This window comes from Sebastes umbrosus, chromosome 17 (assembly GCF_015220745.1).
Source record: "Sebastes umbrosus isolate fSebUmb1 chromosome 17, fSebUmb1.pri, whole genome shotgun sequence".
Classification (NCBI taxonomy): domain Eukaryota; kingdom Metazoa; phylum Chordata; class Actinopteri; order Perciformes; family Sebastidae; genus Sebastes; species Sebastes umbrosus.
The window spans coordinates 13,098,532-13,111,164 of NC_051285.1; positions in this window are offsets into that span (position 1 = coordinate 13,098,532).

Here is a 12,633-nt window from a genome sequence, read left to right on the forward strand (position 1 = left end):
AAGGTTATTACCGACTATTATGGAAATAGCTGACAGTAAATAATAGTCCCTCGGGACTGAATGTTAAAGTACAATGATGTGTTTTAAACAGCAATGGAAAGACTCAATTGTTCTCCAAAAATAGAAACATTCATTAGTTTTTACTTGCACTTGCAGGCTACAATGTCAACATCCAATTCATTATTACAAAGAGAGAGGGCTTAGAGGTTGAATGAGAATGACGATCTACTGTATGTGTTTGAGGGCTGGTGAAATTTCAGCTGCAGAGAGAGGGGCTTGCTAAATTTTGCAGGTGTGCATGAGAGGCGTTTACACTACTGGACAAGGTGAGGGTCAGCTGGGCGGGCAGACCCACCCAGCGGCAATCACTCTTTTAAAACAGTCTGTTCACTTTGCTGGAACAACGGTCACACACACCTATGACTAAGCAGCCCGAACCATACAAGGTTAGAGTACCAATGCCACTCCAATCAACATTCAAGGTTGGCCCTTCTTCCCCGGCTCAACAACACCAGAAACACACGCCCCGTGCAGGGTTACGGTGCTCGCCAGCGGGTTGTTTTGGAATGAGGTGTGTACGCTTGGCGTTTCGTCTTGCAATATTTGCATTTTTGCTATGCTGTGTCCGCCATTTCCATAGCTTCCTCTTGGTTTTGTGCCTTCGACCTGTGGGCAAGTGGGCAACTCCGGGGTCTGACAAGTGAAGCCAATGTTGAAGTGCCTTAAACTTGCATTCTTTCTAACAGCCAGCAGGGGGCGACTCCTCTGGTTGCAAAAGAAGTCTGATTGTATAGAAGTCTATGAGAAAATGAGCCTACTTCTCACTTGATTTATTACCTCAGTAAACATTGTAAACATGAGTTTATGGTCTCAATCGCTAGTTTCAAGTCTTCTTCAATACAGCATGATGTTCATTTAGTAAATTATGGTCCCATTTAGAGTCAAATAGACCATAAAGCAGGGGATGCTTTAGGGTGTGGCTACCTTGTGATTGACAGGTCGCTACCACGGCGTTGTCCGGTCTGGGAGTTGTCTGTGTTTTTGTCTTAGAACTTCAAACCTTTCACAGACTGTTTTCAGTTCATGAAAGTTAATTATAACCTTTTTGGTCGCCTAAAAAATGTCAGTATACTTAGCTCCGACCTCTCGTGTCACTTCTGGTTTCAAATAAGCAAATGGCGCCGGCCAAAAAACGAGATGGTGCCAATCAAAATGCCAAACTCGAGGCTATAAAACGGCATTCTACAAACCAATGGGTGACATCACAGTGACTACGTCCACTTCTTATATACAGGTTGACGCCCAGAAATGTTCCTAACACAGCAAAATAGGAAAATACAGGCAGAGGGGAGCTTACAGACATCGCCACATTTGTGGTTTTTAAATGAAATGTCTCACCAACTATTAGATGGATTACCATTAAATGTCCCCCCTCAAGATGATCTGTAATAACTTTGGTGATCCTTTAACTTTTCATATTGCGCCATCATCAGGTCAAAATTTCAATTTTTCAAATTCTTTGGTTTATGACCAAATATCTGCAAAACTAATGCCATTCCCAGCAGCCTCAGCTGTACTTTGTGTTTAGTGTAATATGCAGAAAGATGATGATCATGCTAAAGATTACACTTGCTTCGCCTCAGCATGTTAGCATTGTAATTGTGAGCTTGTTAGGATCATGTATGTGGTAAGAATGCTGACGTTTGCATTTAGCTCAAAACTCTTCGCCTTGTTTCTTTGTTTGTGAAGTTCAGTTTAACCTTCTATCAGCTGCTTCTTGTCAGTTAAATCCTCAGCCATTTCATAAGCTCGTATTTACTCGAGTGCAGTTTTTATTTAGCATCATATTAGTTTCATTGTCATCACATTATCTTCCACAATGATAGGAGATGTTGTTGACAAACTCTACGGAGGAATGCTTTCCCCCCTCCATTCCCTGACGAGTATCTGCTCTCTTGTTATGGTGTTCCCAGATATGAAAGCTGAATATTGCTGACATTATTCATCCCACTCCAGGGTATAATAACCCAGGTGACATACTACAAACCTCAAAAAGCAAATAAACAATATTGAGGAATATTGAGTCGTCCTTGGGGAAATTTATTTATTTACTTAGTTTATATTCTGTGGCGTCAGCGTTCTCTGCTGTCGCCTGGGGCACTAAATATATTAACTGAAGCACTGCAACTCTTTCTTTCTTCATTACTGCCATAAAAGTATATTCATCTGACAAACCAATGATAGTAGGAGCTATTGCGTGTTGGATAAAGCAGTAGTTTGGCTTGCGGTTCTGAAACAGGCTCACATAAAACTGTAGATCTATCTTGTCGACCAGCCACAGGGGTAAAAGCTAAGAATAGCCCCCTCTCTCTCTCTCTACTCTCCAGATAAAAATAATGACCTCCCCTTTATAATAAGCTTCACCATAATAAATGTAAGATAATCTCTTCTTCCTCCTTCTCAATCTATCCATGCCGTCTTTTCTCAGCAAATGTCCCGCTCTGTTCTCAGACATAATGGCACGATTATTTTCAGCACTGTGATGAAACATGGATGGATGATGAGGACAATGACTGCTCATGCTTCTCCTTCATCAGTTATCCCTCTCTGGAATGTAATGTGATTCTTTATTGTTCTCTGCAGGGAAATTTCCTTTTTCACTTTCTCCCTTCACAAGAAGAGCGCAGGATCAGCCGCAGAGGAGGTAGGCATATGGTGTCGTGTTCAAGGACACTTCAGCAGGGATAATACTCACTGGTCCTCCTGTTGAGAAGTGGTCAAGTCTAGTTGGAGCTAGTTTGAACTACTTTATATACAATAGTTTAGTGTAGTGGTTCCTAACCCAGGGATAGGTCAGCCTCCAAAGGATCACAAAATAAATCTGGGGGGTAATGAGATGATTAATGGTGCAGGAAAAAGAAAAAACACAGCTACACAAATGTAATATTCTGGACTTTTCTCTTATCTTTTTTTGTGAAATATTGGATAATTTAACTTCTTTGGGCTTTGAACAGTCATTTAAATAAAACCTACTCAGAAAAGTTTCTTTGGTGGAACTGCTAACAAGAAATTTGACAAGGATCCCAACCAGACTACTTTTTAGTAATGGGTCACAAGCCAGAAAGCTTGGGAATCTGTGATAATGTATTGTATTTTATATGCTTTTTTCACTTAAAATGCAAAATAACCAGTAACTACAAATAATGGTAATGGAGTAAAAAAAAATATTTCCTGTGAGAAATGTAGTGGAGTAGAAGTGTAACATTGGAGTAAATGGAAATACTCTAATAATACTAATAAGTAAAGTATCAAATACCCAAAATTGTACATAAGTACAGTACTTGAGTCAATGTACTTTGTTAAATTCCACCACAATCTGTGGCTACTAGCTTTTGCTAATTACCTTCTTTGACCACACAGTCCTGAAGATCTCACATCGCACATCTCTAAGCAGCTACAAATACATGCATTATTAAATAAATGAGAGGCGAGAGCACTAGACTCTGGGCGCTGCTCGTCCATCTCCACAGTGTCCCGCTGCCCTGGATGCAGAGCAGAACAGCGGCACTTTGCCCTGGAAAGTTCACCCTGTCTGTGGGTAGAAGTGATGAGCAGTCTAGTTGCTGATGGATGGAGGGCACTACTACTCTGACTGCCTGGTCCTGCCAAACATAAATACCCACCAAGGTTTATTGAAAGATGTTGAGTGAGTGATGTCAGGCAGGCTGGCTAGGCAACAATCAGGATGGAGGGCACTACTATTCTGACTGCCAGGCCCGGCCAAACATAAATATTGTCCAAGGTTTACTGAAAGATGTTGAGGGAGTGATGTCAGGCAGGCTGGCTAGGCCACAATCAGTATGGAAAAGTATACAAGTTTGACTCTGCTCTAAAAGAATGTTGTTCAAGTCCTTTATTTGACCTTTTTATTTACTATATTTAGCAGTGGTGGACTCAGGCTCTCTGAGAGGCAGGGGCAAAAAAAGCCCCAGCTGCACATGGTGGAGAACCAACGTACGTAGCATGTAGGGCTGTCTACATGACACTTCTAAATTGTAAGACCACCCTAGAGGGCGCTGCATCATGTTTTCTCCATTTAAGGGCACCCATTAGTGCACTGCATCTCAGTTTCTCCACTGGAAGGGCACCAGAGGCCACTCTATCGTGTTTTATTAACCATAGAGGTATCCTATAGGGCACTTTATCATGTTTTCTCTACTTAAAGGGCACCCTAGAGGGCACTTTATCATGTTTTTCTCCACTGGAAGGGCACCTAGAGGGCACTTTATCATATTTTCTCCACTGGACGGGCACCAGAGGCCACTCTATCGTGTTTTATTAACCATAGAGGTATCCAAGAGGGCACTTCATCATGTTTTCTCCACTGGAAAGTCACCCTATAGGGCACTTCATCATGTTTTTATCCACTGGAAGGGCACCTAGAGGGCACTTTATCATGTTTTCTCCAATGGAGGGGCATCCAAGAGCGCACTTTTGCTGTGTTTCTTTCAAACATTGGAGCATTGGGGCACCAAACTCCCTTCCCCCTGAGTCCACCAGGGATATTTGGATTGCCTAGTGCTGCCATTTAACAATTAGGTAATCAAAGTTTCAACATTTTGTTGTCACTTGATTATCTGATGACCTCTATGGACTCTGGAAACTCTAACTCCTGACTTAAACCAAACCCTAATCCTTACCCTGCCCTTCCTTGTCCTACAGGAGTGGGGTCAGAATTAACAGGACTGTGGCCATGTGCTAGCAAGTTGAGTTTCAGCATTGTATTATTTTACTAAAATGTGACAGAAAAAACAAAGCTATAATGTTTGTTTAAATGGGACCATCATGCTATTAAGCTCAAATGAGTGATTGACCACATTTTGTACCGAGGAGAGAAAGAAAACATACCGTGCAGTATTTATAGTGCAATTATCTAATAGACAAATGGAAGGAATTCTCCTTTTTCCAAAACATTATAACCGTAATGTTGTGCTGAAACAGGATCGCCTACCACTGGGACTGATTAACCCCTTCTAACAGGACTGGCGGGAGGCCACTGTCTTGCCCTGACTCAGGCAGCTGGTTCACTTTCCAAGGTGTCACTGATACACTTCACCCTTCAGCGGGAGTGTCTTTACTTCCATGGGGACCTCTATGTCGTCGGTCAATGACAGCCAGAAGGACAAACAGCGGTCACCTGAACATCAGATATCGACCGTTTTGTAATTTAATCTAAATAGAGACATTGCAAGCCAAGTATCCATATCATTTGTTTGTCATGTGATCGTTAGAAACTCAATGTTATTATGGACCGGGAGGAGACGTAAACTAATCCATCCGGCAACTGGAGGAGTCCTTATTGTGTAATACTAACTGGGTAAAGCAATAGGGACTTTGCAGGGTTAAAAATATACATAAAGTCATGAATATCTTTTTACATGCATATCACCTCGTATCACCCCTGATTCACTGATCATATGTACTCATATTCAAGTCCTCAGGTTTTTATTTTATTAATATTAACGTGGTAGTAGAGGAACTACAAAAAAAAACTTTTTGACCAAGACAATGCCATAATAACCCTGAGGAACTCTTGTGTGACTCATACACTTTGTAATTCAATCTAAACATCCTTTTAGAAGGTCTGTATCCACAACAATTGATTTTTACATGATCATGACAAAATCAGTGTTCATTCACTCTGAAATTTGAATCAATAAAACTATGGCTTGATCAGGTAAAGTTGAATTACCTTCATACGTAATGAATTCAAAGACCCTCATATATATTTAGAGAGGAAAATATGTGAATATGATCGCCCATGAACTATTGATTTCCAGATCATTTAACATTCAGACTCCACATCTTAAAAGTTTGAGGACTATGGATTACCAGTGAGGGACATACCGCCCATCAAGACTGTAATGTGAAAAATTATGAATTTATGCATCGCCGTGACTCTAAGGTTAGAAAACATCCTTCATCTGCAACCTTGAAAGGGGATATTAACTTTTCATTATATGCAGGCAAGTAAGGTGGTTAATGGAATATTTTATTACATATAATATTATATTATTTAAATACATTCTTTCACATAATAATATAATATTTAAAGAAAAAACTGACAAAGAAAAAGTTACGAACATAATAGCCTACATACACCTCTTTTAACTTGTTTTATGTGCCAACTTTGTCTGACTAGTAATGCTTTTATATTTTTAGATATCCCATATTGATTGTTTTTATGCCCTGTCTCTAAATAATTTATCATTTACTGTTGTTATTTTTACAGTATCTTGCATCTTGTTTTATTATTATTATCATTATTATTGTTCTTACTATATAAATGATCCTACATATGTTGTAATCCTTCTAGAGCTGCAACAATTAATTGATTAATCGATTAGTTGTCAACTATTAAATGAATCGCCAACTATTTTGAAAATCGATTAATCGTTTGAGTATTTTTTTAAGAAAAAAAAAAGTAAAAATTCTCTGATTCCAGCTTCTTAAATGTGAATATGTTCTGGTTTCTTTACTCCTCTAGGACAGTAAACTGAATATCTTTGAGTTGTGGACAAAACAAGACATTTGAGGACGTCATCTTGGGCTTTGGGAAACACTGAGCGACATTTTTCACCATTTTATGACATTTTATAGACCAAACAACTAATTGATTAATTGAAATAATAATAATCAACAGATTGACCAACAATGAAAATAATTATCCTGAAGCCCTAAATCCTTCATGTATCTCTGAAAATCTGAACATCCAACAAAGAGAATGCATTTTACTTTAATCATATGTAATGTTATGACATGCACTCAGTGATTCCTCTGATCATCTATAGTTTTCCACTCTGGCCACACAGAGTGATCAACAGCCACAGCTAACTCCTCTGATTGAGTGACTTGGCTTTGTTTGGCCAGTTGCGTCTGTCTGGCTACGGCTCACTCCATTACAAGTCTAAATGACTAATTAATGGTCCCGGGACAGGTGACACCGGCTCCTCAAGATCCATTTACACCCTCATCCCCACAGGGCTCTGCCCGGACTCCGCTGCACTTCTTCACTTCTCCCTAACCTCCATCCTCTCCTCCCTCATCCCCTCATCTCTTATTCATCCGCTGGTGGAGTACTGTTTAAGGAGCAGGTCTGCGGATAGACAGATTGAGAGACAGGTTGACCAGACAAATAGAGGCACGCACTTTATCTGGGATGGGAGGGAGAGAGAGATAGAAAGAAAGAGCGAGGTGGGGGGATGTGTTACTATCTTTATTGGTCTTTTTAACTCTGCGGTATTTTGCAGTAGTTTGTCTGGAGGGGAGATGGATAAACCCTGATCTCTACCTGCCTCTGAAGAGTTTTATGATGGGTCAGATAGACAGTATTAAACTGTGTGTGTGTGTGTGTGTGTGTGTGTGTGTGTGTGTGTGTGTGTGTGTGTGTGTGTGTAAACCACATTTTTCACAGTTGCTACAGAGTCCTTCAGCTTCTCAACCCCACACTATCAAGTGCTGGGAGAAAGATGATACGGAAGGATTTTAGATGAAACTACTGTTACCCATGAGCACCCTGGTGTACCACAGTATGTCCCCTGGCACCCATCTAACGGACAGCCACATTATAAGTGTGTGTGCCTCTAGCTCAGTAATGATCCTGCACATACAAAGCTCTTAGAGTCCCTTTCATAGCTAACAGAGTTATGTCTCTAATTCTTCGAGTCTCTAGCGAGAGGGTAAGAAAGTATCCCTTTTATTAAAGGTAGTCCTCAGCTTAAAGTCCTTTTCATGCAAAACTTAAAGGAACATTGCTAAACCGTCAAAGTTAAGAAGAAGGGCAGAATTCATTGAAGATGTAATAATGCAAGACTTTGGGAAGGAGAAAGCAGTTTGGGATAGTAGTTAAAGAGGCCGATCTGTTATGAATGCAGCATGAACAATGAGAGAAGGACAACATTACAGCCCATTCTGACTCCCAACTCGTCAAATACGGCAGCTACGGCACACAAAATCAATTTGTGTGTAATTCACGTAATTGTGAACCAGGAAGTATAAAGCGCGACAAACGACATGTAGGGAGGAGGTCAGGGTGGATGAAAAAATACTGGACTTTCGCACAGGAGACCGGAGTTTGTGTCCTGTGTGAAACTAGAAGTCAACTTTGACTCATTTGTCACGTAAGTGACGCCACTTCCGGAGTTATTTTAAGCCAAACCACAATCTTTTCCTGAACCTAATTTAGTAGTTGTGTTGCCTAAACCTAACCAAGTCAATCTTTTCCTAAACTTAACTAAGTAGCTTTCCTGCCGAAACCTAAGGAAGTTGTTTCCTGAGAAGACGCAAGTTTATTTTGAAAAGACTGCATGCATGTAACAAGCGTAAATTGACACGTGTTGCTGGACATTTGTAGGAAAATTAACAAAAAATGAGGAATAACTTTTTTTGTAAGATATCATACGAACCGTTGTATGAGAATGTGTTGCCTTTTATAACTTACGTAACTACATCGCGTACGTAACGTAGCCTACTTAATTACGTAACTAACATAGCTTACTTATTTTAACCCAAACCACAATCTTTTTTTAAACCTAACCAAGTAAATTTGTTGCCTAAACTTAGCCAAATTGTTTCCTGTGAAAACGGAAGTTTATTTTGAAAAGACTATCAGAAATTGACATGTGCAAAACTGACACTAGAAAGGTATCTAGAATGTCATAGTTTGAAGCGTAGGGCCACTGACCAAGCTATTTGAAGAGTTAGGAGTGAGAACTTGTTGTGTTTTACACCTTAAAGACAGCTTGGACTGAGTTTTATGACCACCTTACACGAACCATTGAGATCACGGGAGCGCGCTGCAACTAACTAAACTCTCCTGATTTTATTCTGACATTGGAAATATGTCTGCGACAGTGAATTTGCTTCAAAACTGCACATCATAAGCATCATTAGCACAGTTGGGCATCATATTGTGTCCAACCCCAAACAGTAGTGTAGCTCGTCGACCCCTCCCTGCTATGTTTGCTGTCAACAGCTCCAGCTAAGAGGATCGGCCTAAAATGTAAATGTACACTCAAACACCCTTTGGCAGGGGTCAACACATGTAAATGTGAGTTCTGTCAGTAAAGGTATCATTTTTATCCTACAGTATTTTCTAAAGTTGCAACTTCACACAGTATACTCTCTGTGATGTTGTACAACAGAGATGACCATGGTGCAGATAGTGTTGAGTCATGTTGGGAGATCTAACCTTACACCTACTGCACCAACTATTTTGTGCATTATGATACCCTCAAGCCTTGAAGACTGTACAGTCTTTATATACCGTAAGCATGCTCTTGTAATTAATTTGGGTCATATTGGATCCGATTTAATTATTATGAAGAAGTCATGTGTCGGTCATGTACCAGCTGGAGGGAGGATGAAGGACAGAGCAGGTTGGCTGTTAAAACAAGGTTAATGAATGACGCAGGAAGGATGAGGGAGGAAATCAAAACTTGAGAGTAGAATTTGCAGCGGACATATAATTCTACACACAGAATCACGCGACATACGGCACAGTACGTACACACATGCAAACAGCATGCAGCTGCTAATTTAGCATGTGCACCAGAGCTGTCAGAAATAACAACACACCTGAGGATATGAGGGAAACTCCACTGCCAAGGTTACTGGCAACTGGTCACAAGTTTACACACACGCACACACTGTAGTCAGGAGGTAGGGATGGGCAGCCTTGAGTAAATCAATTACAAGGTTCAGTATCAAGTTGAAGGTCATGAGGAGGGCACCATAACAATATCCCAGCAACGGCCTGTGAATAGCAGCCACCACTAAATCAGCTGCTCTCTGCACCGGCAGATAGAGCGGACACTTGTGGAGCAGGCGATGGGGTCCTGAGAGGAGAAGAGGAGGACCGAGCAGATGTCCTTGTTTGTTTGGAAAGAAGAAATACTATCCCATATGCCGTAATAGGCAAACCAACCTGACATTAATATGGCCCTCTGTGCTTATCAGGAGCACCAGCAGGAAGGCCATACTCCATCACTCTCTATCTCTTTCTGTCCAGTTGCCTCTCCGTCTCAGTTTCTTGTTCTCTCCCTCTCACAGTGTCTATATTTACATCCCCACCGTAGCCGTTTCTGTCCACCCGTTCCGGATTTAGTGCTCTTGAGCATGACAGCGAACTGCAATCAGCTTAAGACTCCCCAGTGCCATTGCTCCGGTTAAATACAAACAAACACTATAGACCTACATGTCTTCTATGGTTCCTATTGTCCTTTGAATGAAAAGTTTGTCATTTTGAGAAATGTTCTTGCTGAGAGTTAGATTAGAAGATCGATATCACTCTCAAATCTGATTATATTCCTTTATGATATAAGTAGCGTCATTGAGTCAGTTGTGATTCTGCACTCTACAATACTGTATATACACTATAGAGCCAAAAGAATGGGGATAGTCGTGTCCACATAATTGTGTAGTTTTGGTCAGGGGTTGTTTTTCATGGTCTGGGCCCTTTAGTTCCAACCATAGACTGTATATTTAGATGGATGACGCGTCTCGCATTCCTCCCACTGTACAAAACTGAAACCAGAATATCCCGGATACAGGAGCTGCCGTCTTGGGATTTTGACGTCATTTGGAGCCAGAGTCTGCGCTGTAGTGATCAGAGGGGCGTAGCCGTTGTTTCAAGGTCCTGCCCACACACCTGCCCAAGCCAAACACAAGCCGAACACGGCCACAGCTTGTTAGCATGAGCCACCTAGCTGCTACGTTAACACCACGGTAGCTGTTTGGCTAGAAAGACACAACAACTAATCATGATACCTCTATAACTACATTTATGATCAAATTGACACATGTTATATTACATAGACTCGTGACAGTTATGGAGAGTTAAAGTTACATCTCCTCTCTCGTACAATTCCCGAGCCTCCGACTGCTTCACTCAGAGCAGCTGTCAATCACAGCTGTCAATCATGACGTCCCAACTCCTTTTTATAGCATCAAATAACTAATTAAAACCAAACTTATCAGAAAAATGAACACTTGAACATAAATCATTGTGATAAAAAGTACCTAAAATGACAAAAAAAATCTTTGGGAAACATTTATTTGACGTGTACTTTGACTTTTTAGTTTGGCCCATGTCCCATCTGCTAACATGGAGGAGGCAGGCTTTATGACCTATGCTGTAGCCAGCCACCAGGGGGCGATCCAGATGTTTTGCTTCACTTTTGGGGAGCTGTCATGCCGTCCATCTTTATATACAGTCTATGGTTCCAATTAAGAGAAATGTTACAGCATTTACTGGTGTTTTAGACAACAGTGTGCTTTCAACTTTGTGACAGCACTTTGGGGAAAGTCTGTTTGTGTTTCAACATGAAAATGCACAAACCCCAGTCCATAAAAAAATGGGTTTCCCCAGTTTGGCATGGAGGAACTTGATTGTCCTGCATAGAGCCGTGACCTCAACCTCATCCAACACTTTTGGGATGAATTGAATGGACAGCCTGAAGCCAGAAGAGAGGAGGTTGGTATAGCAATAGAGGAATGCCTATAGTTTTAGAACGAGATGTTAAACAAACACATATGGGTGTCATGTTTGGGGTGTCACCACACTTTCAGCTACATAGAATACCTGTGAATACAGCTGGCTCTGTGATACTGGCACATAGGTTTAATATATAGTGTTGTGGGCCTAAATCATTGAGATAAACACATGTTCAACAAATATTTTTTTCCTAAATAAGCCAGTTACTATTATACATTGTACATTTTCCTTCAGAGATCTGTCGTCATAAGCCTGTAGAAAACTGAAAAGGCTGGCACTTAAACTCAAGGCAGATTGCAGATACACATTTTGCTTTATCAGGACAGAACAGACACATGCCTGCATGGTTTGATGCTCTTTGTCTAGGCGCTCAATAAACACACATGCAGAGAGAAAGAGTGGAAAAGAAGAATAGTCCTACAGATGTGCTCATTGTCATCGTGACTAGAGGTCCGTAGATGCTTTCTGTTACTCTGCATCTGCTCCAATTAAGTAAACCCCAAATGGTTTGATTTGAACTTGGCTTGTTAAAGCTGAAGTAGGCGAGATTGGAGCAAATATGATTAAAAAAGGTTATTTTTATAACACGGTCGCTAGATCGTGACAGTAGTACATGAAACAGGTAACCTGAAAAAAAAGCATGTGCTTCTGTCTCCTCCAGTGCTCCTAACGGCATCTGCAAGATTTCACAGACTGGAAGAAAACAAGCAGTCAGAGCTGATCTGAGATCTGCTGTCTATGACAGCCGGCTGTCAATCACTCGCGAACTCCAACCAAGTGGTCAAACTAGGCAGCGCTGATCAAATATGAATCAGTATTATGTTACGTTAATGCCCATTTCCTCGCCTCAAATGTTTTCAGAATCATCTTGTAGTGCACGGTTTAGCTGTAAAATGAGAACGTTTGTAACGCCGACGCCATTGTGAAATCTGGTGAAGGAACGTCAAGTTCCGGTCAGATGACCGGAGCACAGCCAATAGGAACGCTCTCTCAATGAAATGACCTGTGATTGGTCAAAGTCTCCCTTCACGGGCTAGATTTTCTAAAGCCTGAAAACAGAGCCATGATGAGGTGCAGAA